The sequence below is a fragment of the Harpia harpyja genome, chromosome 2 (assembly GCF_026419915.1).
Source record: "Harpia harpyja isolate bHarHar1 chromosome 2, bHarHar1 primary haplotype, whole genome shotgun sequence".
Classification (NCBI taxonomy): Eukaryota; Metazoa; Chordata; class Aves; order Accipitriformes; family Accipitridae; genus Harpia; species Harpia harpyja.
Window position 1 is genome coordinate 38,192,232 of NC_068941.1, and position 27,569 is coordinate 38,219,800.

At 38.2% G+C, this 27,569-nt stretch overlaps 1 protein-coding gene across 5 annotated transcripts in view; it reads right to left on the bottom strand.

Annotated features, from left to right (window-relative positions):
• CCSER1 (coiled-coil serine rich protein 1) overlaps positions 1-27,569 on the bottom strand; it is a 742,538-nt gene that overhangs the window by 380,281 nt on the left and 334,688 nt on the right. The gene's annotated exons all lie outside the window — the stretch shown is intronic.

The window sequence follows — 27,569 nt, forward strand, 5'->3', positions numbered from 1 at the left end:
TTAAGTGAACTCCCCATTCAAAGACTGAAACATATGCACAAGTACGCAAACATATTGTGTCTACAAAAGAGTAATACAAGAGGATAACTGAGAACACAAAATTTTGTTCATATAGAACAAGCTACGATATACAATTTTTTTTTTATTATTTTTATTGGTTTTTGGATGGCCCAATAGTAAAGTTAGAAGGCAAAATTAACAGGAAAGCACTATACTGCAGGAAAGTATTTGGATCCAAGTTTAAAAAAAGATCACTTTCATATGAGTCAATATATCTTACAAATGAGCACTAACATATGAAAAGAAACAGGGAATACCAAAGTTAATCATGAAAATAAGTCAGTATACTTCAATGGACCTATCCAGCCAAAATGCTTGAAAGATTGATCTAAAAACCCACTCCTTTTTTAGGTAATATTTCAGTAACCTGTTGGTTAGCACGGTCATTATTTTTACAGATGTGACAGATATGAAAAGAAGTGTGGAAACTTAATAATTTGGAACAGTAATAATAATAGAATAACAAAATCTGGATTTAAAAGAACACACAAACAATACCAAGATTGTTCTGGAGAAAACTAGAATATATGATACTTCTTGGGAAATAGGTCCTTAAATGCTAAAATGAAAAAATCCACTACCACCACCACCAATAAAATAGAAAAGATGTAATGGAGAATATAAAAAAAAAGTTTGCATGGGCTAGAAGTTCATTTCCTTTTCACACTGTGGCACTGCAATGCAGAATGATTTAATGAACTCAACTTATGCAAGTAACTAATCAGATATCTGGTTTCACATCACTATGAATCTATTATGACCCCTTCGATAAGTCCAAATTCTGCAAGTGAAGAATACCGCTCCACCCATGAAGTTCTAACAGTTCATTCATCAGAAGATTTTTATGCAGAGATACCATATTTTATTTAACCAATTGGTAGAGGATGAAAACTGAGATGAAATTTTGGGTATGAAATCCCTATGTCAGATATGAAATAGCAGGCACAGACTTCAAAGTTAACACCTACAGAGAAGATCACTGAGTTTAATTAGATATGTAACAGTTACACCATACCTGAAAGCAAAGGCAACAGTTACTTGCTAAATAAAAGGGATTCAAATAAAGGAGAAAGGAGAGGGCCATGGTAATTATTACCTAAGAGAGCGAGCGAGACGGGTAGTTTATAACCCATGGAACACAGAGAAGTTGTTGAGGAATAAGGGAGATTATAACATGTCAGAAAGCCAATACCTTTGTTGAATCCATTACTTTGATATGCAGAAACATTACAAATTTTAACATGGACTCCTGCACTTGATCATCAAGGAAGCTGACTGATAAAATTTACTAAAAGGAGGTGAAACATAGCTCTTTTAGATTAAACTCAAAGTGCAGACAAACCAGGAGACCTCCTCTGTGACAACATTCTGCCTCAAAAGCCAACAGTTCAGCTGAGGACAATTTGTCTTTTAATTTACACAGAATAGAAAAAAACTAAGAGGGGAAAAAAAATCAAGTAGCTGCTTTCCAAACCAAATCAAGTGCCCTAATTTGCAATTAAAATTGCGCACAAAGGCAGTCCAATCTTTTAAGCATTGAAATAGCCTCAGTATGCAGATTTTGCAAAGCAGATTGGTACATGTACGCTACATGAGCTGCAAGTTCTTCAGTGATAGCTGGAATCTAAGAAAGGTCGAACAGCCCTGAGGGTGGCGAAGTTGCTTTGACAAAACTTCTCAGGGCACATCCACACGATGGCCTCAGAAAAACATCCCCTCTTCCGTGATAACTGGACATGAGCCAGCCCAGGTCTGGATGCCATGCTGATGTGGCACTGTGCCTGAACTAGAAAGGCTGCTGAGAGGTGGGGTGTATTAGTAGGGGCACCATGATCATATAGCTTCTGGACTGCAAATGGTTTGAGTCTGGCCAGATAGGAGCATTGGTAGAAGAGCCTGTGTCTGTCTACAGCTGTCCATATATACATACCCTCAGTGGCCCCTCCAACAACTTCAGTAACTTTCCTCTCTAAGGAATGCAGAGCAACTTCTCTGCCAGTATAAATTAATTAAATCCAGTGGCGCTAACACTGTTTATTATAGCGGAGAATTGAGTGAGACAGCACCAAAAGGGTTGTTTTTTGAGCTATTAAAAAAACCCCCTTCCAAACTAATCACTGCTTTGAGAGATGTTGTCAGCTTGCCCTCCTGAAGGGACATATTAACAATTTCAAACAACATCACACCTCCCACCTAAATTTACCATCCACAGGGTATTTGTCATAATCACACTTTGCAGTTTAAAGCCTCCCATACATACAAAAAAACCACCACTGTAAGGAATTCACCCAATGAGGACTTTTTATTTGATGTTGCTTAAACCAATTCTGTTCTCATAATAGCAGCCACTCACTGCAAGTCTCACTTGAAGTTGATAGATTTTATTATAAATTAAACAGAAGATGCTACACCGTTAGGCTATAATCATATCTTATAAGTTGTAGTAGATGTTAAACATCATTTGTATCATAATTATACATATTAGGCAAAATTAGGTAAATTAGGACATCTCCTAATTTTGCAGTACTTAGCTGTGCAACTGCAATGTTTTAAAATGTATTTTTGATGTGCAGTGATACCACAGCTGGGTTTTGTAGACTGAGTCTTTTCCCTGTGTTGCTGGAAACCTCTGAGTGTTCTGGAGGGCAGAGAATTTGCAAAGCTTTAATTACCTAAACTCTATTTTTAAAATGTCTGAATACCAAGTAATTCAAGTATTTCTCAGAATAACAGTTTAGAAAACACCATCTTGCCCATGTCAAAAACAACCCTGTGAGCTTTTCTTTTAGTGCTCTTAGGCCATTTTTTAAATTTGGAGCAGGCTGTTAAAATACAGACAATGGACATTATTAGAATTTTGCCGATAACTGTTCCACGATTACAATGGTCAATGCTCAAGTTTTCTTCTAATTTCTAGAGCTGATCAGATTAAATATACATCATCCTTATTGTGCAACTGAATGGGTACCATGGAGTCACTGCTAGGCTGTGATAATAATTTATCCTCGGAAAGCAATGTTAAAAATGTGATTAACTATCAGGAAATTTCTTGATAATGAGGCAAAGGAAGAAAACAAGTCTAAGAGAACTAACTTTTCCCACTTCTGCATCCTGTTTGGAGATCCAAGATCAGGATCCTGCTTGTGGACAGATTTCCACCATTTTAGCTAGGTGAATGAGAAAGAAGTTCTTTCTGGAGCTGTTTTAAAGTAGTTACAGACTTGGTTTTGGTTTGTGTTCTTCCACTTCTGTATACCTGCCTCAAAACAGAATGTTTCATAAACCTACATACTGATGTAAATTGCCTAATGGCAGATTAGAGAATGCAGTCAGTGTTTTTCCAGCAATACAGAAGATCAAGTATATATAAACGCACATTGTTAAAACCATGTTCCTTTGAAAACTATAGTATCTTCCAGTCTTCAGCAACTGTTCTTTAAATGAAAACAGATTTACCTCACCTCATAAATTGGGATTTTTCTCACTACAAACCCTTGTCTTTAATCTGATCTTCTCTAGGGAGAGGCCTATGTATCAACCTTCGTTAATTGTACCATAAAATATGGACCATCCACTGTATATCATCCACTGACAGAAGCCAATTTAATTTGCTGTGACTGCTTTTCAACAAGGGTAAACACTGCAATGATAGTTGGCAGACATTGACTTCTCTGGAGATCAGTATCACAATTTATTGATCTAAGAAGTTAATACTGACAGAGAAAATCTTCAGTGGATATTAGAGCTAGAGATCAAATAAATCTTTATAATAACTGAAGAAAAGAAAAGACAATCTGTGTACTTTATAGCTTTTTCTAAGGAGTACTGGATGATTGCTGAACTGACTTTCAGGATAGTTTTAGTTGTATCATAAGTTACGCCAGTAAGTATCATTTTATAATCTAGAAGTCGAGTAGAACTAGGAAATTAAATAACTGCAGTCAGCAAGCTCAGCAGTGACATTCTGATATACTGAAGGTAATCAAAGACCTGCAAATGGATTTATTAATGGATCTGCACAACATCTCTATGAAATACTGTGCTTAAATATTATTAACCCATTTTATCAATGAAAGTGAAAAAGAAGGGGAAGTGATTTGCTCAAAGCTATGAAGGGCTCTTAAAAACAAAGATAGAAATCATGAACTCACAAGTCCAAGCACTCCAGTTGTTCATCCAGAGTGTGCAATGCTCCCCTACACACTTTGGAGCACTGCAATTTCTGTAGTCTCTATATTATTTAACATCATAAACAGTTTTTGCTGATACATACACTTCGTGCAAATAAAATTACTATAAACAATTGAGGCCAGAAAAATAAAAATTAGTTTTGAGAAGAAAAAATAGCAGACACATGAAATGAGCTTTCACCTCCCAACCCCCCACCATGTTTGATTAATTTTCCCCAACATCTCCAATCTCACTCACTAAGAATGGAAGTGCCTCCTTAAAATGTGTTTAGGCCTATTTTCTAACACCTTTGAATACATTCCAGGCGGTTATTTATAAACCTATTTCATGTGTCTTTTATTAGTAGGTATAGTTAATTATTCTTACTAATTACTAATACATGCAATTATCAGCTGAGACATCCAGTATTTGCCAGGTCCATTGCCTAGAGCTTGCTGCTCCTATAGTTTAGAAGGCTGCATGGGTCTTGCATCTGACCTGAGTTATTGTAGCTCCCATTGCAGGGGCAAACCATAAATTACAGCTGCTACTGCTTCTTGCTACCTCTTTTTATGCTAGTACATGAGGTGTGGATAGCCAAGTGAGTTTTTAGTGATTCAATTATCTACTGATTCTCAACCAGCACTTAGTATACAGGTGGACAGATTAGCCTCGATTCCTCTTAGAATCTAAGCAAACCTAATCACCTGAGCTGTGAAATGCCAAAGGAAAATTTCACTTTATTTTAAATAAGACATTGATCTGTCACTTAACAGCATTTGTATGTCTAGTACTGTTTATTTTAGTAGACTGAGTTCTCAGCAACTCTAAGCAAACACATTTAATGTAATATTTTGCACAATAATATTTTTCAGTGAGGAGGGATCAGGATGAAGACATTTTGTTGACTGCTATTTGTTTCTACTTTGAAAAATACCTGGAAAGATGCTCTTTTAGCCTTTTAATTAGGCTAAATTAATTATAAAGCCTATAACCAGTAAGCAACATAAAGAGTATATAACCAGTCCATGGTTTGTTGCAGGGCGATAGTGTTTGAAATAGTTTGGACTCAGATTATGTTTTTGCATTGTTCAATTTATATTTAATATATATTTAATTTACTCAAATATTTAAATTTACTAAGCTAGCTATCTCCCCTCTCCTTATATTAAATGCAGAAGTGTAAACATACTGAAGTACCAGGCACAAATGACTATTATTATCTGCTTTTCAGTTTCTAAAAATGCCAATATGAATATACCTAACATATAAAACATCTGATAACTGGCACAAGGAGAACACCTTAATAAAAATGGCTTTAAATTTGTAAACAAAGTAGAAAGCTGAACTAAGCCTCTAAACAGAGGCACAAGAATTGGAGGTTGCTGGTTTACAAGTGAGTACATACAGAGGGAAAAAAACAGTCTGTTTTTATAAGCATATAAATGTCACATTTCTCATAATAGGAAATGACATATATATCACTATATAACTAACAGATTTATTTAATAGCAAATATCCCTTCCTTTCTGCTCTTTATTTTCACCTTGATTTTTCATTGCTCATTCTTCCCGTTTGTCTTCATTCCCCGCTTTCCTTCACAAGACTTGTAATAAACAGAGACACAAGTTTCCTTGGTCAGATAACTTCCTGGCACACAGAGGTTAGATGAAGGGTCCATTAATATGTAGGAGAAAACCACTTTTACCTTCCCAAACAGCAAATTCAACTCCAGTTAACCTCTAAAAACCCCCTTCACTTCTATCTGCAAGCAGAATGTAATTTCAAATGTAATTTGGTCAATGACTTTGGGGTTAACATCTCTTTGTGAAGAGTACTGCAGAATCATCAATGACTGTCACTGTGTAAGTTGGGACTGCTACTATGATGCATTATATTAAATGCAACTCCAGTCATATTTTTATCCTAATGAAAACCAGGGTGTTGCTTTCACAGACGCAAACGCTTTGTTGACAACACAGTGGAGAACTGATTTCCTTGAGCAAAACTCTACTCCGTTTTCAGTTTCTATTGTTTCTTTCATACTTCATTGACTATACTATCCAGCCTTGACATTTTGTTATTGTATATTCTTCCCTAATAATATCATATAACATCAGCTTTTTCTGCTCTTTCAGCAGTCAATTGAGAGAACCAAGTACTCTCCTGGGATTTTAATCTGCAGGCTGCCTATTTCAATTGCTTTTATTTCCTTGCAGGAGATCTTTCAGGTTCAAATATATTTTGCTCAAAATGCATTCAGTTTTGTAGCAAATATGACGGTTGTCTCATACAGTTGGTTCAGTGTTTGGTTGTTTTTATTTTTTTTACTCCAGTCATAAAGACTTTCTCTTTCTCCAAAGTCTGCATCACAGCACTAAGAGTAACTACACTGATACTCCATACTACAGCCATAGCCTGAATCTGGAAGAAAATGTCTGCATCCATTCAAAGAAGATTCTGTCAGCAAAGTATCTCTGGGCTCTCTCAAACTCCTACATCTTCACTGCATACAGATCCATCATTTTTCTACCCTTCCAAATAAAACACTTAGGAAAGAAGTAATAAATTAATTAAACCAAGAAGGATCAAATCTGATAACAGAATCGCCTCGTCTCCCTCCCTTACACATTCATGTATGTTCTGCATCATTACGTATCATAACATACTGGGACCAAGATATAAGCTGGAGCCAAAAAGGATCAGATATTAATACAAACAATAGATGCACCTACAACTACATTAAAGAGGATAAAAAACATACACAGGATATACATTTATATGCTTCTGGATATGTGAAAGTAACTGTCTTGGTGGGTTAGGAAAAAAATGCTCCTGAAAACAGGTTGTTCTGTAAGTTCCTCTGAAGTATCCGCAGATGGCCACTGTTGAAGCCAGACGTGGATTTAGGTGCCAACTTCAGCAAAACAGTTCCTATGCTCACATACTCATACAATTAACTATTCTCTATGAAGCTCTGAAAGATGTTCATGATCTCCTTACAGCCTGTGTAACATCTTTTTTAGTCTACAAGAGACAGACGTGATTCCTTCAAGACAAAAATCTATTTGCACCTGCTATTAATGAATATTTTTCTTTAAGGTACACATTTTCTCATACACTAAACTCATGTCCAAAAAACTACACATGCTTTACTGTTCAGTACAACCCTTTGCCCTTAAGTACATCGGGATATAGGTGGTTATCTCCAGCAACACTGGTCAGTTTTCTGCCTACAGTTTCCATGACACACATTGTTTTCATCTGAATGAGGACAATGTTTCATAACATTAATAAAACTTATTTTTTAAATCTGAACATAATGAAGCCAGCCTAATTTTCATTAATAATTTGCTGCTCAATTGTCCAGTTGCTTTCTACCTTTATTTTACTTTGTAAGCATCAAGAACAACATTGCCAGATTTTCACACTGGTGTTTTAATGTAAGGCCATGTTTTATTTTTCTGTGTTTCTCAAAAAGATTCAGATGCCTTCAACTGCTATACGTTTCACTGAGGTTTTAACAAGCTACTTTGCACTTTCTAAATGTTGTGACTGCAATTATTCTCACTTCTTCATCAGTTCTCAGAAGGGTTTTTACAATTTCAGTATGGAACCACTTCTGACAGGGTATTTTAACTTATTTAGATGCAGAGGCTTCATTCTCAAAACTGTCTTGAGTTCCCCAATAACACCATAAAGGAAACATTTTAAACATCTGTATGCATCTGCTGCTAAATTAAGGAAGACAGATTTTTTTTTTTTTTTCCCCACTGCAAGAAAAGAAGCAAGTGACATTTAACAATTTGAAATATGCTTTCCCTGGCTGCAGCACTTCTTCTGCATGATGTTGTTAGAAATAAAAGGTAAACGTTTAGTAAGTTTTGCCACATTATTTGCTTCACAATGTTTTTAATAGTAATGTTCTTTAATGTTTTTAGCAAGTTGAATCCCTTTGTGTAATATAAGGCAATATTTCAGCTCCTGAAAGGTAGAAATCCTGATTACCATAGACACAGTTCTGAAGCATGCTAAGCCTGCTTTTTGGTTTAGCAAGCAGGTTCCAAAGCGGAGTTGGTCAAGGCAGAACAAATATTCCTTGATTTTGTAAATATGTGGTACCATGAGTTTCTACCTTCAGACAGCAGCTTTCATTCTTAAGGGAAAGGTTAAGAAGAATAAGGCACAACAGGAAATTCAACTCCCACCCTGGCAGAGGGTTCAACAGAAACTACCCCAACTGCAGTAGGCTCTCCACAGTCTTTATAGCTCTACTTGTTCCTCTTCCCTTCTCTAGTCTAATGCTTACTTCTCTTTCCACCAGCTCAAATCAAGATCTGTCAAGATTGCCTGCTCTTTCTTACCTCTTAGGGTACTTGCACAGCATCGTACTTCCCACTCCCACACCCATCCCATCACCAACACTACTCCTGTCGTGCCATCCATATGAACCTGAAAGTCTTCCCACCTTCTCTACCGTTCTCCCTTCCTTTGGTTGACACCCAGCCCCTTCAGCCTATATATAGAGGCTGATATATATAATATATTAGAATATATATACACTAAATATAAAGTATATATAGTAAATATATTAATATATATTTTTATATATATTTAGATATAAAAATACACTCAAAATTGACTGAAAGAATCTATGTAGTTGCTGTGATGTAGCAGCTCTACGATTGGTTTGCTACTGAAAAGATACACAGTGAAGCTGGTCAAATACTGCATGTCTGAAAAATATCTCAGGTTTCACTACAGTGAACCTTCACTTTGACACAGCTTCTCAGCCCCAAGCTCTGTACGATGTGGGGAGGCCAAACTGCATTGCTTAAGAAACTGATGCAACTTGCAAAGGAATGGAGGAGTTAAAAGTTGCCTGTACTAGTACTTAGGCATTGCATTATCGTTATTTTTAGAGCCCTCAGCTGAGCATTTTGTTTTCATTTTTGTGTTTTGCAATGGAGTGATATATTAAACTTGCTGAGATATCTGAACAGCATTTTATAAAGCCATTAGCAATAAAATATTCATTTTTCATTTATATTATGTCCAGGAATACAAATAAGTATAATTTCTTCCTACCCTTCAACATTAATAGGGAAACCAGGGAGAAAAATTGAACACACCTTTCACATTCATTTAACTACAATAAAATATAAAGAGCTTTTCAAATGAAAAATACTTTGAAAAAATAAATACTGTCTGTAGTCTTTGGAAGTATTGTTACAGGTATCTCCACTATTGTATTTATATATTTATTTATTTTCTTGTTTGGTAATTCTGCCAGGCAAGGTTAAGGTACTGGCTCAATCACCGTGTGATAAATCAGTATTCCTTGAAACAGCCTTGGTAGAACTATTATAAAAATAAATCAGCAAGAGTCAAAGCAAATGAGGAGACATGTCAGCAAACTCCTAGGCTCGTGTCATAGGCTAGAAGTTTATCCATATTCATGTTGTGCCACGAAGCAGCTGGCACCCTGGCTTATCTGATGGCAATCTCTCTACATGGCTCCATTGAGTTTATTTGCTTCTCTTCCCTTCCCCTTGCATCCACAACTACAATTTTAGCTCTCAGCAGCTGCCACTGCTTACGAGAATCTCTGTAGGCTCAGTTATGACAAAACCAGAAGTTTTTCTTGGCATTGCCATTGCATCTTTCACTCCTCAGCACCGCAGAAGTGATGGCAGGTGCTAACACCACTTGGCTCCTGCAGGGAGGCCGTGTGGTTGTCACTGCATCAGCTGCTTCCAGAGGCAAGCTCGTGCAGAGCAAACTGCATGTGACTACCTCGTCCTAGGCACGAGCTGTCATCTGAGTTACAAGCAAAAGCTAGTTCCCCGACTTCTTCCTAAAACCCCCAAGAACTCCAACAGAACTTGATATCCAAAAGGATATAAAACAACACCCAGAGAGGTCATAGGATCTGCAGGCAGCAGAAACACTCTGGGTTTAAGTGACGTCCGTCAGTAGAGCTGGGCTGAAGAGCCTGGCTCACATTATTCCTTTTGTACTCTGGCTCTTACTGCTGCTCCCAACCTTGCAGGGGTGCTAAGTTCAATACAAAAATTTCATCAGTCTGCTTTTTCATGCCTCTTAAAGTTGGGACAATTTTCTATTTCTCTGCATCAGATACTGCATACAAAGGACAATCTTGGAAAGGATGTTGCTCTGAGAATAGAGACAAATGTTTCTTGGCAAAGAGTTTGCACTGGAATGCAGGAAATGAACAGATCAAATATAAGAAACTTTTAGCACATACACTGCAAATGCAAAAACATACTTGTCGAACATTGCATTTTCAACAGAAGAAATCAATATTGAGGGAATGCTAAAATCAATATAGCTCATGCCTATCTATTTTATTATACCTTTCGATTAATGGCCACATGCATTTTTTGCCAGAACTTCTGTTTCAATCTGAGCACATGATGATGGCTTTTAAAAACTGCTCAGTATTTTTTTTTAACATACAACACTCATATTGCAATGGGTCTGGAAGCTGCCCACATACAATCAGAAGAAAATTCTGCTGTCAGGTTTCAATCCTTTCTAGTCTAATGGCTTCATTTCTTTCACTCAGTTATGCTTGTCCTTCAGTAGTATAAAGTCTAATTGGTTTCTGTATTAGAAGGGCGATGGATAGGTGCCCAGAAGCAGTTTTAACCCTTGTCATAGCCAGAGACACAGAGTTCAATGCCAGGAGTTCTGGGAAATCTCACATTAAACAAAACTGCATTAACACACTTTTTCAAAATAAGGAGAATTTGCAACTCTTAGTGATGGCTCTTAAAGACAATATATTAACAGTGAATACAAATGGCTTGCACATCACTTTTCTTTTGTTTGTTTTCTGCAAAACAAGAGTATCATATCTAGTAAACAGGAAAAAAAATGCCATTCTGTAGCTTTTTAACAGATGCATGCAAAAATCCAATGGAAAATCTTGATCATTTAAGTATGGTTTTCATGAAGGAGAACAATGATTTTCACAGGATTCTTGCTGAATGCTTCCTACAGGTTATTACAGGAAGATACCTAAACTTAAATTTAAGTAAGAATACTGTGGTTAGGAAAGCTACTTGCAGGTATATAATTTTCAGAGGATTTCTACAACATCACGCAAACTAGAAAACAATGAATACTATTATTTCCATCTGTTTATCATAAGTTTCCTAAAACAAAAGAACTCTGTTTTTAAAACATCACTAGTAAATGCTTATATTGGGAGCATGTGAAAACCGAGCCTAATTGCCTGAAAGTCAGACTGTGTTATTTTAGAAAATAAGATGTCTAGCATCCCAAAACCAGGAACTAAAGCCACTGAGGCTTGAAATCTTAAGGATTTTGTAGGAAATTACTATGCCATTCTTCATGAATTGTGATCCAGCTATAGCAGAATGGAACCATCCCACCAAATGCAAACTGAATCTAGCTAGGTCAGATACATGTATTAAGTATATGTAGTAAAAGTAAGAAAGAAATCATAAACCTTAACTATCGATGTTGTTAAACTCTTTTCAGGGGAATCATGCACAGCTTGAAGCATAATCAAGGAGAAGAAAACTGCCATTCAACGTTTGCCAGAGCTCCAGAAGATACATCTCTCCCCATAGGCAACAACGCTGGATTCCAAATGCCTACAAATGCATACCTGATGTCCTGTGTCCACATGGACTCCTAACCTATCCTAAACATCAGAAAAGAAAAAAATGCACAATATTTCCAAGTATTATATGAACAAGTAAATAATCTCAATTTATTTTGAAAAAACACTCATTCCACTGGGAGGCAAAAGTAATGAAGATTTTAAAACAATTTTAGCGAGAGTTTTTCTTGAACATAGGATGTCAGAGAACTCCAAATCTTCAAAAAGGCAAGCATGGGCCTTCAACAGATTTGCACAGCAGTAACTTATACCAAACAGTTACAGAGTTAAGTGCTGTTCCTGTTTTGCAAGCCATTTCAAGCAGATGAAGGGTACTGCCCGCATGGAGCATCATGTATAATTGGGGCCTGAAGTAGTGAATCACAATTAATAAAGTTCAATTCATGAAATCAACACCAATGAAAAAAGACAAGGAAAAATTACGTGGGGAAAAAATGTAAAAATGCATGAACATCAAAATAGCATTGTGTCGTGGTTTAACCCCAGCCACAAACTAAGCACCACACAGCCGCTCGCTCACTCCTCCGTGCTCCCAGTGGGATAGGGAGGGGAATTGAAATAAAAAGTAAAACTTGTGGGTTGAGATAAGAACGATTTAATAACTAAAGTAAAAATAAAATATACTACTACTACTAATAATAATCAGTAACGAAAAGAATATAACAAAAACAAACAAACAAAACCCCAACACTCCCAACCCAAAAAACCCAAAACAACAAAACCAACACACCAAGAAAAGGTAAGTGATGCACAATGCAGTTGGTCACCACCTGCTGACCGATGCCCAAGCAGTGATCCACCCCTCCCAGCCAACTCTCCCCAGTTTATATACTGAGCATGACTTTCTATGGTATGGAATATCCCTTTGGCTAGTTCGGGTCAGCTGTCCTGGCCATGCTCCCTCCCAGCTTCTTGTACACCTGCTTGCTGGCAGAGCATGGGAAACTGAAAAACGCTCAACTTAGGAGAAACGCTACTTAGCAACAACTAAAACATCAGTGTGTTATCAACATTATTCTCACACCAGATCCAAAACACACTGTACCAGCCACTAAGAAGAAAATTAACTCTATCCCACCTGAAACCAAGACACATGGATACTTTATTTTCTATTTTGATCAGTATGATCACTTCTGCAGCCTCATTTGAACACATTTATTATTGAAGCTGATTAATGGTTTATAGTAGAAAATGAATACAAATTTCAATTCTTATGATCATTTAAATACTTTTCAAGAGAAACAGGGCTTTCTTCTGCTGCTTCTCATTTAAATCTGTGCCTTGGGTGCACAAATTTAATGTTCACCTTACAGCATTTGTATAAGCAAGGCTAAATTAACCTGTGAGCCAAAGTTAGCCAGTTCCTCCAGGACTAAAGCAGCTTCTCCCCTATGGTCTGTCCAGGCAGGGAGCTAGTGCACAGTTAGTTAAGTCACGAACATACACAGTGAATAATCTGTTCTGGTCTACCTTCCCACATGAAAATTCTTCACACAATTGCCAGTGTGAAATATAACTAAATTCTATTTTAAAACTGGAAGAAACCCATTGCTCTGTAAATGCAAACTGTAACTGTGCAGTAAGTGCCTCTTCTGGATAAATCCCAATTTTTTTTCTCACGCTTTACATTTATAAAGCAAAATAGGGAAACTGGAGATTTGAAAAGGTCAAAGCCTTCTGTACAGAATAATGCAATTCTCCAGCTAAGAGTACTGTACTCTTAACAACTCAGCTTAAAGTCTGCTGAGTGATTATTATCAGAATAATTTCTAAAAATAGCATCAATAGCTAGATACTGGGAGGAAAGAGAACAGGGTGTGACTGCTGAAAAACAAGCCTGCGAAAAAGAGCCTATGTCTTTTGTGCTTATTTTGACATGAGCCTTTAAGCATTTAACTTTCTGAATTTCAGCTACCTTCACAAAGATACACCACTCATTTGATATATTATATTTAAAGGAAACATTCCTTATTTTTACATGTTTTGTGAAATATGGAGTCTCTGTTTTCTTTATCCTAAGCAGACTAAAGAATCAAATTTAAAAGTATGTCAAGCAATAAAATAATAAGATACTGTGTTGCTATAGGAATCTGAAAAATTCTGAAGACAAAAGTCACATCCCTCAGATTTCAACTGTATATTAAGAGTAATTTGCATAAAATACAGTATTATTTTTCATGCATGAAAACGTCACAGATGGAATCTGAAATAACTCACATCATACCAAAAAAATTGCCCTACAACTCGACCAAGAGCTAGAATAAATTGTTGATTAATAACACTAACTCCAGAGGTCTATTTTCTGTTTATTCTTTTTGAAGAATTCTTTATGAAGAAGGGGTGGGAGTGGGTTTCTAATGTTGCATGACTGTCTTGTAAAAACAAATGACTTTTCAGATCTCTTCTTGAAGGCCACCAGTCAAGAACAGATACATTTTGTTTCTGGTTGCCGGGGGATACAGAAGACCATTTTCACACAGTGAATCATCACTGCATTTAAAAAATGGTGTTAGCAGGAATTTGTCACCAATATGTGGATGAGTCTTTCTGTCACATTCAGTGATCCTGCAGTGATCTAGTCCTGATGTAGGATGAGATAATTGTTTTTTAACTCTCAATAATTATCTATCCCCACGGCCTTTACAAAGTACATATTGCCATTAATACATAGCAAAACTCATAAGCATGATTACACAGGGGCTGAAACACTTCTTCAGAACAACAACATGCTGTATAATTCACTACCTATTCAATTCTATAATAACGTATACATTCAGAGTAAGATTTGGTATGACTAAAGCCTCATATGACATGACTTTCACCAAGTTAAATGACAGCTGACTTTACAGACAATGGAGAAAAAACAATTGTATCTGATAATTTACTCTACCGTAGTCATTTCAGTCAGCATTCTGACATATGGGTTTTGTGCAAATCCACTTGTTATGCCACATATGGGAGCTTCCCTAAGAAGAAACATCAGCTGCAGTTAATTTCCATTGAGTAACACAAACTTGTAGGAAGGAAGGGAAGCCTTCAAAAGATAATTTTTCTGACATGAAAAGAACTATGTTATACAGAAATAAAATTTTGCAGTTTACTGAAGGATTGTCTCAATAAAAGACAGTTCCTGAAAAAAGTCTCAGTGGTATACTACCAACAACAGTTTTGGTGACTGATTTCCATTAATAATTTTGTAGATTTTGTATATTTTGTTTTAAGGAAGATGAATTAATGTATTCCTACATGTAAACATTAACAAGACAGTCTTTATTATGGCCTCAGTTCAGCTGATGCCTGAACTGCTTGCTGTGATGAGATGTGTTCCTGAAATGAAGAATCACTCAGAAGAACTGAGAACTAAGGCATTTTACTGGAATATTTTCGTGAGAGTGTGAAAAATCAGGAAGCGAAATACAACAGCATCCTAATGGTGTAATTGATTCCAGAAGGAACTACAGCAGTGCACATAATTAATTTCAGAGGTACATTGCAAGGTATAGTTAGGCTGGATTGATATCAGGGCAATAAACAACATTACATGTGACTATACATGGGGTTTTTCTCTGGACCGACTCAGATTTAGTTTGAACAAAACAAAACATGTCTGGAGAAGATTATGAAAGCTCCGAGTTAACCTTTTATCTGACAGATTAATGTAGTCAGGTAAGATAATTCAATGAGCTGTGAATGAAGAAAAAAAGGACACAAAAGTGATTGATGGCATCCAACAGTGTGCTGGTGAGAGAGCCAGGGCATTCTGTACTGAAGAAACCACTAAAGAGTCAGAAGCAAAAGAGCCAAATACCCACTGATGTCAAAAAGGACAAGACCTGAAGAAGAATATCTTGACATACATGGTTGGCAGGTCTAAAATAAGGGAATGGAGTATTGATTATAAGTTTGGGCTAGGAAGTAGTCGCTAGAAACTGAAGGTTTTTGAGCAAAGGAGATGAAGGATGGACTTGAGGAAGAGCAGGATGATTGGAGAAGCAGAAGTCTAAGCACAGTCTAAGAGAACTCTCAGTAAATCTGAAAAAAGCCATTAAAGTGGTCCTGAGGTTGTCTTCAGTTAAGACAGAAGACATTAAAGAAGGCTTGTCTTGTGAAAAAGTAAGACATGGAAGAGGTTGAGGAGGACAAGTAGGAGGAAGTATTTACATTAGGTTTTCTATCAAAAGCTGACTGAAATACAGTGGGCTGACTAGGGCAAGTGGGGAGACTGGAGAATAAGAACAAGTGAGGAACTTGATATGGGCTGAACAAAAAGCAGGATGGAAGTGTCAAAAGAAAGGAATTCTTTGGAAGAGGGAGGTAGAAGAAGGTAATGAACAATTTCTTCTCTCTGAAGGGGAAGAAAACCCAGTAAGAAATAAAGCAACACACCACCCTCACTACTATTTGGGTTGTTCCAGGGATGGACTTCTCCAGTTTCACAGTGTGCTACACAAACTACAATCTGAGGCCACAAAAGAAGAAACCCATACAACAAAAGAGAAAGGTCATGCCATTCCTGGCTAGATAAAAGCAGATTTCTTGTACAGTTCCAAGTGTGTGTTCTAATAGGGGTTTTGCATGTAACTGTAGTCCTGCTATACCTGCCAATAAAGAAAAAGAAAAAAAGAAAAGAAAAGAAAGATGAAGCATTGAAATCAGCCCAAGACACTAGACAATATGAAGGATAAAATCATTTCATGTGCTTACAAATTAATACAAAGAAAGCCAAAGCAAACCAAATTAAAACAGACTACATTAATGCATGTAACTATTGTTTCACCTTGACCAACAATTTTTTTGACTAAGAAAAAAACCTATGTCTGTCTGCCTGTCTATCTATCCTCAATACATATACTCAAGTACGTATGCTTCACTATCCACTGATGTTCAAACAAAGCAAAAGAAGGCTTTTCACTTTCCTGCAGGAGCATTCTATAAGATAGATGATAAAACAGATAAAATATGATGTCTTGTGAGACAGTTTACAGCGCCCAGTGCAATCTATAGACAAACGCAATTAACCAGGTAATTATAGATCGATTTCATTTCCCAGCAGAGCCCACTGTTTTTTTTCCTCTCAGTTAATGCATTGATATTATATGCAAACCACCTAGTTTATAATATATATGAACATGGAAGACAGTATCTTCTCCAACCCCAAAAAGCAAATGAAGTGTCAATTTAAGACCAAAAAGTGTGTCACAGAAAGGAACAGAAAACAGAAACCATGATAATTATTTGTCCATGTATTGATGTGCTTAGCAAAATAATCCAATTTAGAGCACAAAACAAAAAAGCACAAGTATTATCTAAAAGAGCTCTTCAATGTCTTGCAATATAATACCAAACTTATATTAGACAGGTTCCCCACATTTCATTTCCATGGTTTTGTTCTAACGGCTGAAGCAAAACCTGTAAACTGAAGATCTTACAAAAGCTGAAAGATTTCATTTGTCTTATTGATTTGGCAGGTACACAATTAAAGTTACCCACATGTCTGCACTTAATTGTTTCCAAGATTAGGCCTCCAGGTACACACAAACCAGCTTGTAATGACACCTACAGGCAGCCTGCCTAATGTTTTTCGTTATAAAGAATTCCTGTGACCTTTTCTTCAAAGCTTTCATGCACATGGTCTTCACTGCAGGTCTTTTATATTTAGTGCAGAAAACAGCCTTGAACTGAAGAAGTGACTTTTCTTTGTCTCAAGAAACCTTGCTGAGGTATAAAACCACTTTAAAGTAAAATTTCTCTAGACTTTTTCGCATTCCTTGGGAAAACATTGGCAGTCTACTTAAAAAAATAACCCATCAAAGCAAAAACCATACAACTTAGCCCATTGCACTACTAAAGTACTATTGGGTACTACTAAATCCGCAAGGGAATAGCTGTGAGCTGCCAGTGAGAGGAAACTGTCCATTTGCTGTATGACACAAAACAGTTTCTACCAGGAAATAAAGAACTCTTCACCTGAATTGAACCATAAGGAGAAATTCACGGAAGCAGAAAAAAAAAGTCCTTAAAATGAAATTGCACCGAAGACACCACACCTAGATTATATGGACTGACATGTGACCTTTATTACTTAGAACTGTAGCAGCACATACCAGATGCAACACTTACTTGTAAGGAAAATACTCAGGACAGTCATTCTGTATTAAAAAAATAACTGTTCAGGTTTCAGTTGTGCTTGCTGACTGCTGGTGTAGCTGACTTAATTAAGAACATGTGGGCACCAGCTGTAAGAGAGCAGGCAGGCGGTGCAGGAAATTTCTGAGAATCACACACGACATGTACAAGGAGGTTAGAAGCAAAATGTGCCCACTGTATCTGCCAGCGGAGTTATCTGTCCTTATCTGATGGGATATATAATGTGTTTTCTGATGCACATCTGGAAACTTAGGAGGAAATTCTCTGAAGATGAAATCCTTCAGCAGTTCCTCATGGGTTGGTATGGAAAGACACCAACACTACTTTCAGTTAGAGGCTGTAGTTTGAAGCGAGGCCCTAGAAAAGGCAGCAGTGTACTGAAGTTCCCCTGTGCCTTACTACTGGTGACCCTCAGATCCAATAGCAGCAAACAGCAGTTTTGTTCTACTACCCCCTGCTCTTTTCCTACAAATCCACCATTTCACAAAAAAAATGTCTGAAAGTTACATAGACACCTCAACTATCTGATGTTGTTCTTCAGTCTCAAAATGTGGGCAAAATAAGTAAGACTAGGCTCGAAAGATCTCACAAAAGATAGATAAATGTTGTGAAAGCATAAAAAACAATCATAAAGCTCTGTTATTACGGTTTAACGTTACTCAGCAGTCACTAATAGGCTCATTTATTCAGCACCATAAGTGCTGAATTACCTTGCTCTTCTAATACACAAAACAGACTGACTCCTTTTCAAGATGGAAGCAGTCACTATCAAGCCTTGTCTGTTGATCTGTAGCCAGATGGTGATACTGCAGGCTCATGATCTCAGGTCTGTGCTGTCTGGAAAGCAAAGCTTCACCTGAGCCTATCATTTTTCATTCCCAAGTGACAAGCTTTCTGGAAGCATCATTGAGGAGAGAGCGAGATACAGGTGGACAGAAAGGAAGCCTGCACTGGGGAAGTGATGGAGATTGATGGGGGTTGCTGCAGACAGACCACATAGCTCAAGGTGGCTTACGTGCTTGTTTGCATGGGCAGACCTAACAACTTGGTAACATGCAGTCTGTTTGCTAGGGGTACGCTAAAGCTATGGTTTCCATTTATAGCAGAAGAGGCTAGAAATAGTTATTGGTACCAATATAGTCACGGCGATAGCATTTTATGTGATTAATACTGCATGTTGTCTACTCTAACCACCACCTTCAACACTAACCTTCCTCCTGCTTACACTACAAACAGCAGTGTGGCACAGCTCACAAAAAAACCCCACAAAAACCTAACTGCATGTAGCATGGTAGAAACATTGTATTTGTGCCTTCTCTCTTTAAAGCATAAACAAAAGTTGCCCTCACTTCACAATTTATGCAAGCGGAAAATATTGTAATAGAGAATCTAACTCTCTTGTCCAAAAAATGGCACCCTTTCTCAGACATTTTACTGGCATACTAAGAAAACCCTCCTCCAGAATCAGACACACACCAGCAAACATGTGGATGATTTTCAGCAGAACATTTCCTCAGTTTTGCAAGTAGGAACATAAAGTAAAACAGAAGACAATGTAACGCTGCTTTATGGCTTGCCTATAAACCTTCTATTTCCTTCTAACAATGTTCCTCTGTTTCTCTTCCTTCTTTCCCCTGAGACATTTGTCATGGTATCTTTAGCATCTCCGTGAAGAATGGGCTAGAACATATACCATTTATGCATGGCGTTGCATACATATTTTTAAGTGCAAATATCTCTGTGAACTGGTCTATATAACAGATGTGCAGGATACTAATACACTGTTTTTGTTTAAGATGAAGTTGATATTTCACTGCCTTGAAATTACTATTCTACTTCAGCAAAAAGCATTCAAGATGAACTGCCCCCTTAGCAGTAGCTATAGGGAAAGCATTAATAGCAGTCTACAATCAAAGTGAAAGTATATGTAGAAGTTTTCCTGTATTTTTTGCAGACTACTCAGAAGTTACATGGCTTTCTTCAGAACCAAAAAAAGTCAAGGGGGAAAACATCCAAGTTAATTCATTTACTTCACAGCAAGCAGTCTCAACTGAACCAGCACAAATCATAGGTTTTGGAGGAGGATTTAGTGCCCTATTGTTTTTGCCCCATAGAAATTGTGGGGAACAAAGAAGAATCATAAAGAGGGTAAGTTTAGTAGCAAAGACAGGCCAAACACCTGCAAGTGTTTCTGGTTTGACTGATTCCTCCAGCATGTCTGAGCAGCCCTTGAGATCTGCTAAATGAAGATTTAGGCTCAAGTATCAATTATATGGTGTAGATTCAAGCATTCTTGGCTAGTACCAGGGAAACAGAGTATGCCAGACTCACTACTATCCTCATCAATGCAGATCAACTCAAATAAACTGAATAATAGCTGCTTATGCCAAAACTGAATTGAGAAAACACCTTCAGGCTGCTTCTTAGCTAACCAGCACTTATTGGTTCTTGTCTGTAAGAATTTCAGAGTCTCGGAACCAATAACCCTTACCGTACTTGTAATCCTGTTGATTAAGATAGGGGTAACTGAGGTATAACAACAAAAGAGATAATTAAGCCTAGTACCAATTAATTCATTTTCACAACAGTCTATGACAGTAAGATGCAAAGAGTAAATAGATGGCCCAAGAGTTAAAGACTCCATGGCTGGTGCAGGCGCTAATCTCGTATTTGCCAATGTCTCAAATCTGAGCTTCACCCGCATGATCTTTTTTCACCCATATCGGCTTTAATCACTTGCTCACAGACCATAAACAAAGAGCTTACCAAGAAAAATAAACAATAAGAGCAATGCAAACACATTGCTGTAATATAAACACTTTCTCCCTGACAACTTATTTTACAGAGATTACAAGCTAAATTAAGAAACAATAAAAGAGAATTAAAGTAAACTCTAAGAGGCTGGGTGGAAACAATGAGAAATATAGCAGTGGTACATGTTAACTATGCAGCTATCGTGATAATATACTTTTATATCCTACTATCTCAGTAAGGCGTTAGAATTTTCTGTGAGATACTAGGCTGTTTTGTACTGAATTTTGAAATTTTTAGTGTAATAACTAAAGTTATTGTTGTCACTGAGTAGACAGAATAAATCACTGATATCTACTCCTGAACTGTCATGGACAAAAAAGAACCAAAGGGAAGGGATTATGAAGCACTACAACTCCTTCATCTCCTGCTCAGCTGACAAAGCAGCTTGCTCAAGAAGTAGTTAGGGAAAGTTAATAATATGTTGCATTTTTCTGCAGTACATATGGTGAAGAAGTTTTAAGAACTGACAAATTTTGAGATCCCAGACTCAAAGACATAACCTACAAGCAGTAAAGGAGGACCATGCTGATTCTCATCTCAGCAAACCTAGATACTTGTAAAGTTAACACGAAGTGTGCAGCCTTAACTTGTAAAGGGTGATTAGTTAGCTTAAGCTGTTTCCAAATTAATATTGCATAATATCACAATCACACTAATTTTCTCAGGCTTTGGCATGACATTCTGCATGGTTCCTCCCAGAGCTTGGCAGTCTTTCCTCCAGCACCTGTTTCTTGTGAATTGTAAAACTCCTGCTCTCCTCTCTCTGAGGATGGTCAGAGCCCTGTTCCAACTGTTCTGGGTCATGGATGTAGCAGAGCCTTTTCTCATACTTTGTCCTCATTCCCACCCAGTTTTGATTTTTTTAAAAAATCCCTCTTTGTTTAGACACTAACAGTACTTACCCATTAGAGCAGAACCTATTCAAACAGCCCAAATAAAAAGTTCCTGTACAAATATGCTACAACATATAAAAACTATGAATTCTATTGACTTCTTGACATGATGCAAATAGGTCTGAAAAATGTACTGACACAAAGAGTGTCACAAAGCAAATGCGTTTCATTATGGGAATTTCTGATGCCCTAGAGGCTTGCTCTCCACTGCTTTCAATTGCTGATGCTGGTCTTAAGCATGTATTAAAATTGTTGTGAATTTCAAGGATGGCCTGAGAGAAACATGTATCCAGGTTTTAAGTGTCTTTGAATCAAAAGCACAAATATTTTAGTTAGGACTCATGCTTTCAGTTAGAGCTTTTTTAGCAAATATCTCAAAAACCCTTCCTTTCTCTATGACGCCAAAACCATTTAGAAACTTCTCTTTCATCAAAATTCCCCACTCAACAGGCAACACTAGTGTATCACAAATAAATGCAGCACAATTCAGCATACATGCATGCACAAGAAGTGCCATATCAAATTAAATAAAAACCCACAGTTGTGAGTACTTTCTCTGATGCTCTACATAAGCCATTCCATCACTGTCTCATGTTTAGGGATACTCTTGATACATGGTCAAGAGTACCAGTCTGATTGAAGTTCCTAAATACAAAACTTGACTAGAAATTCCTAGGAATAAGAGAAAGGGCTGGACAGAAAGGCAGAATCAAAGTAGGAAATCAAGTTGCAGAAAATTTTCTACCCTGCAGCAAAGTTCCTTATGAAAACAAAGGCTTACAGAAGGAAGTAGAGCATTGATACTTAATTGAACAGCTTTGCCCCCAACTATTTGTAGCTGTTAATATTGTTATTCATATGGTGTTTCCCTCCATCGTTGCTTTGGGTTTGTCTGGCGGGGTTTGGGTAGCGGGGGAGGGGCTGCAGGGGTGGCTCCTGTGAGAAGCTGCTAGAAGCTTCCCCGGCTCCAAGTTGGACCCGCCTCTGGCCCAGGCCGACCCAGTCAGCGACGGTGGTAGCGCCTCTGGGAGAACAGATTTAAGAAGGGGAACCTGCAGCGGGGGAGGAGATTGGAATGTGAGAGGAACACCGATGGAGATACCGAGGTCAGTGCAGAAGGAGGGGGCGGAGGTGCGCCGGAGGAGGGGCTGCCCCTGCAGCCCGTGGTGAGACAGCAGGCTGTCCCCCCCCCAGCCCATGGAGGTGAGCAGGGGAGCAGATGCCCACCTGCAGCCCATGAAGCACCCCATGCCGGAGCAGGTGGATGACCCCCAAGATGGCCGTGACTCCATCCATGGGAAAGCCCGTGCTGGAGCAGTCTGCGCCTGAAGATCGGCCTGCGGGAAGGACCCACGCCAGAGAATTTCATGAAGGACTGCCTCCAATGGGAGGGACGCCATGCCTGAGCAGGGGAAGAGTGAGGAGTCCTGCCCCTGAGGAGGAAGGGGCACAGACACAATGTATGATGGCCTGACCCCAACCCCCATTCCCCGTCCCCCTGCACCGCTGGGGGGGAGGAGGTAGAGAGAACCGGGAGTGGAGTTGAGCCAGGAAGTGGGGGTGTGTGGGGAAGGTGTTTTAAGATTTGGTTTTACTTCTCATTATCCTTGTTTTGATTTGATTTGTAGTAAATTAAATTGATTTTGTTTCTTCCCCAAGTTGAGCCTGTCTTTTGCCCGTGACCATAAGTGGCGAGTGATCCCTCCCTGTCCTTGTCTCAACCCATGAGCGTTTCTTTATATTTCTCCTCATCCCACCGGGGCCGGGGGGAGGAGTGAGTGAGCAGCTTCATGGAGCTTTGTTACCAGCTGGGCTTAAACCACAACAGTCATACATCCCTATTTTTAATATTTGTATTGCGTTTACATGGCAAGGTTTGGGTAGCAGGGAGGGGGGACTGCAAGGGTGGCTTCTGTGAGAAGACACCAGAAGCTGCCCCCATGTTGAACAGAACCAGCTCCAGATGGCTCCAAGACAGACCTACTGCTGGCCAAAGCTGAGCCCATCAGCAACGGTGGTAGCACCTCTGTGATAACATATTTAAGAAAGGGTAAAAAAAGCTGCACATCAGCTGCAAGAGAGGAGTGAGAATATGTGAGAGAAACACCTATGAAGACACCAAGGTCAGTGAAGAAGGAGGGGGAGGACGTGCTCCAGATGCCAGAGCAAAGATTCCCCTGCAGTTTGTGGTGAAGATCATAGTAATGCAGGTTGTCTCCCTGCAGCCTATGGAGGACCATGTCAGAGCAGATATCCAACCTGCAGCCCATGTAGGTCCCCATGCTGGAGCAGGTGAATGTGCCCTGAAGGAAGCTGAAGCCTGTGAAGAGCCCACACTGGAGCAGTCCATTCCTGTAGGACTGCACCCTGTGGAAAGGACCCACACTGGAGCAATTCTTGAAGAACTGCAGTTCATGGAAAGGATCCATGCTAGACAAGTTCATGAAGGACTGTGTCCCATGGGAGGGACTCCACGCAACCCCTGTTCCTCATCCCCCTGCATCGCTCAAGGGAGGAGGTAGAAGAGTTGGGAGGACATTGAGCCTGGGAAGAAGGGAGGGACAGGAGGAAGGTGTTTTTAGTTTTGCTTTATTTCTCACTATTCTCCTCTGTTACAATTAATTAGCAATTAAATTAAATTAATTAAATTAATTTCCTTGAGTCAGGTCTGTTTTGCCCATGATGGTAATTAGGAAGAGATCTTCCTGCTCTTATTTTGATCCATGAGCTTTTAATTGCATTTTTCTCCCCTTGTCCTGTTGATGGAAAGGAAGTAATAGAGCAGCTTGGTGGGCACCTGGCAATCAGCAAAGGTCAACCCATGACAATATTGCACCAGGCCAAAAAAAATCAGTATTAAGAACCTACAGAGCTGAAGAAATTCTGATTTGCTGTGGAAAGATTGGAATAGGCCCTCTTTATTTTGAAAGATCTTTGACAAAGCTCCAATTGACAGGTGTCTGCTTTCACCATCAGCTACACAGTAGATAACAACAAAATAATATTTGAAAGGGACTATGCCCAAAGTGGATGCAATGTTGAGCATCATTCCAAGGGAGAGTATCTAAACAGATGGTCAATTGTACATGAGTGAAATGGACTGACAACATGAAATTGTGAAGAGGAACATAATAATATAGATAAAATTCCGAAGACTTAAAATACTGTTCCTCATGAAAAATGAAAATTAAAGGCACTATTTAAGGAGCATAATGTGTGAAAACTAAACATTAAAATGATGTTTAAAGAAATCAAACTGCAAAAGTGTACCTTCAGCAACTCATCAACTGAATCAGACCTCATTTTCACCAGCATACTTCAAGCCACCAGTCTTGAAAACTAATTTTAGAACTAAGGGCCTCAAATGAATGTTGACAAGGTTCTTTTGTTATATGCGCTGGAGGAGCAGCAAGGACTGATCATACAGTGGACCACAACATTACTATACGACGTCTACAAAAACAGAATGAAAAGATCAGTCCCTAGAGCAGTTAGCCATAAACTTGTGCACACCAAGATAGAAAAGGAATAAGGCTTTTAAATTCTGTCTTCTTTTGAAAATTCATTCTTTTAATAGAGTGAAATAATCTTGCGCTTTCCACCTCAACTTTATCAGCAACTATTAATGTTTAAATTTTAGTTTATTTCACTGGTGCAAGCCCAGGATCAGTAAGCGTTCTCAGACAACTGCAGCCTACGCACAATTTATAGAATATGTATAATATATACAACTATTAAAAAAAACCCCATCAAAATGCATGACAATGTGCAGTTACATGTTATGTAACTTCCATAATTCATATACCCAATGAATAATGGGACCAAGCTAATGTATAATGTGACATTGCCTTGACTCTGCCTTAAAAGAATAATGAACATTACAGTTCATTTTTCCTGTTACATAAGCACATTCACATCGCATTTATAATCTGGCTTCTACATATAAATCTGTTATTGCCATACTTCTGCTACATATCGTACATCCTAGTGTATATAGCTTATGGTTATTATTTTTAATTGTTCTGTTCAAGTGCAATATACTCATAAGACTTCCCAGTTTTTACTAATTATAGAAATAGACCTCAATTCCTAGGCAGGTCAGCTTTCATTTCCTCTCACTCTTGAACTGTCAAGACCAAGGCCTTATAATGTTCTGGAAAGAAGAGTGCAGACTGAATGATGTAATCGTAGTTAGACAACTTTTTTTCTTTAAGACATCCAAATATGTTGCAGCTGTGTAGCAATATAACTTTAACTGTGCAAATGCCTCAAACATTCCATAACTCACTGAAAGAAAATGCCTTATCTTTACCAGAAACCTTATTTGGAGAACAGGTAAAGTCTTCCAACAGAACAAAAGGAAATTTTCTTTCTTTCAGCAACATAAGTATTTTTCAGTGGACACCTAACAAAGCTTATTCATGTCAACCTTTGGTGAAGGAGGGTGACCTTAACTGTGATCAATAACATACTCAAAGATCAATATAAGAGAGGAAAGCTATACATCAGATGAGTAAATGCCTCCAGGTTATGGGGACAAAATAGGGAGGGCGGAATGGAGGGAAGTAAGGAGAGAGTGAAGCTGCTGCCAGCGGCTTTGAGGGACATAAAGACAAGAAACTTTATCTTAAAACTGACTTGCTTTAGAATAAGAGGGGAAAATCAGTAAAAATAAGAACAAATGCTTCCATAGAAAGCACTCCTAGGAACTGTGGACTATACAGGTTCCCTTGGCAGGACACATCAGACTGGTAAGAGGAACCGGTGAGTTTCAAATCATAGGGTTTAGCACAGGGTCATTTCAAGAGGCAGACTATAAAAGGAGGCTTTCTGCTTCTTTTCAGATCTGCTTGATGCCAAGTACTTCTAGAAATTCCACTGACAGCCTCTACATTTGTAGTTAATGTATTGCAGGATGGAAACCAGTGCTGGCGGGTTTCATATAACTTATCCACAAAACTAGTGTGTATTTGGGGAACAGAGAGAAAGCACTGTGGAGATTCACATTTGATCACAGAGAAGCTTGTGGGGATTATAAAGAAGAAGGGGAGAACTGATGCTGAAAATGCAAAGTTGTGTATAGTTAAAACAGATTCTTACTCTTCCTGGTGAGGAGAAGTGAGGAGACTCTTCAGTAAGTTTGTATGCATATATTAGTTTATCTTCCTACTTTAAGTCAATTAAATTGAATTGAAACCTTAGTCCTGTGGGTTGTCCATTTCCTAAAATCTGTATATCACTGTTATATCAAAATAAAGGCTATGACAAAATCTCTGATGGTTAGTGTAGAAACTGCACATTATGGAATATTTTTCACTTCTTTAGGAACCTGAGATTCAATTTCAGTGACCAATTTAATGCTTCAGACCAGAAGAAAAAGCAGTAATTCTCCCAGAATTGATGAAACTGACAAATGAATGAGCGTATCAGCTAGAGGCATCTCTCCTTAGGTGGAAGTTAATGAAGTCAAGATCCTGACTTAGGTATTAGACTATGTTCATAATACATGACCTGCAGTTTGCTAAGTGCCAAGGGAAAACTGAAAGGCAAGACAGGCGAAAATAACATTTTCTAAGATCCAAGATCCCTGCTTCGGAAACAGGGAACTTAGAATTATTCTTCTAATTGGATTTGTGAGGTATTTTTCCTTTTTTGTTATTCATCTCACTGAAAAAGGCTTATTAACTTCCAATGCCAATATATTAACGTTTTACTCAAAGCCAGCTGTCTGCTTTCCACATTAGTCTAGCACAGTGATCCAAAATCATTTCTGCAATGCATTAAGTTACTTCAGTATTTTTATGGTAGCT